We start from the raw sequence: 1,900 nt of genomic DNA on the forward strand, positions 1-1,900 counted from the left end.
TCTAGTGGGTGTTTGCTCTGGTAGGGTTCAATTTGGGATTTTGCTTGAATACTGAATAGTGAGGGAGAAGGGAGAGGGACTGCATTTTGCTTAGGCGTTTAGCCTTTCTTTATGTTTTTCTTTTTTTTTTTATAAAGAAACAAAACGACGCCGTTTAACACTTACTTTCAAACCAAAAACCACTAAAAAGTCAAACGGTTCTCACAGTTCACCGACTAACTGCTGGTTTGATCGGTTTTTCCCCAGTTTTTTGTTAGACGATTTTTGATCTTATCCGGACCGACTAGATACCGGTTTTCAATTAATCCAGTTGAACTGACTGGTCCGATTCGATTTTCAGAACCATGGTTTATCGTAATACCGAATAAAACTTTGGAGTATATCATTTTGGGGCTTGGATTTTTATTAGCCCATTTTATATGCTTGGGCCTTATATAGAACAATATCAATTTTTATGCTGAAAATTTTAGAGTTCGATTCTTATTAGATTTCCAAAAAAAAAGCACAAAACAAATAACGAAAAAAAAAACCTATTTAAAAGTTTACACAAATTTAAACAAGGCTCTTGCATAAGTGATATATTAAAAATATAATTATTTATGTACTTCTTTCTATTAGTTTAAATTAAAAAAAATAATTTCATGACAAACATATGGTAAATAAAAAAATAATAATAACTATGTAAAATTTACTTAAACCTTCTAAAAAAAAGTCTCTCACATAAGAAAAGGATCATCATGTTAAAGATATAATTATTCATGTGACTTTTTTATTAATTTAAATTTTTTTAAAAAATAATATTATACTAATATAATATCTCACATAATAAATAATATAGCCACATATTATATTAAGTAATTTAACTAAATTATTTAATGATTGTTAACTATTATTTTTATAATAAAATATCTTCAAGTAGATAATGATCCAAAAATATACATTATTGCTACGAAGATAAATTATATTACTATCGAGTTAATAGTCAAAATCTTTCCTAAAATATACTTCAATCTCCATTTTCATTCCTAAAAGATAAAATTAATCAAATTCGTTTCCAAAAGATAACCAATCTGATCACGTTTGTCTTTCCATCATCTCTTTCGTTGAGGTGGCTGACGTTCACTGACGTGTCCCATTAACTGCCAGTTTGGCACCAAAACAAAATGACGCAATTTTGATTCAATGTTCTCTAAGCCTTGAAACGTCATCGTTTAGTGTCTAGAAGAGATATTTAAACGTTGCAAAGCCTAACCCCCTCTCATAACAATCATCTCTCTCTGTTTTGCTCCAAAACGTATCATCTCCCTATAGCTATGCCCTAAGCCTTTCACCCAAACTTTGAACTACCTCATCAACATTCGTTAGTGATGGTTAACGATTAAAATAGAAAAGTTATCGCTACTGATGAATGTGGATTTGATCTTATCCTAGAGCAGCGTTGATAGTGGAGGAACCATCGCGATGGTGAGCGATAAGGATGAAACTTGTTTGATGATTTTTGAGTTATTATGTGGTGTGAGACATTCCTAGTGTCGTGGTGTGTGCGTTCTTCTTATTTAATCCAGGGTTTGGGGTAACCAAGAGTTTGTGTGACTGTTCGTTTATCATTTTAGTGTGTGAGAATGTCTTGCTTTAACTAGCTCTGTAATTATTTTTAGTCATAGTGTTTGATTTTAATGATGGTTCTTTTAGTTTGTTGCATGTTTATTTTGGGTTTAGTGTACGTTTTCTTATGATTGATTGGTACAAAATGCATTTAGCCGTTAGTAACACATAGATAATAGCTAGTACAAGTATGTTTATTAATGCTATTTTCGTTTTTGTTATTGTAAATGGAGGGTCCTCCCATGATATTTGTGTTTTACTATGGTGAGTTGTTTAAAAAATATGAGGATGGAGA

The sequence above is a fragment of the Arachis stenosperma genome, chromosome 1 (assembly GCF_014773155.1).
Source record: "Arachis stenosperma cultivar V10309 chromosome 1, arast.V10309.gnm1.PFL2, whole genome shotgun sequence".
Classification (NCBI taxonomy): domain Eukaryota; kingdom Viridiplantae; phylum Streptophyta; class Magnoliopsida; order Fabales; family Fabaceae; genus Arachis; species Arachis stenosperma.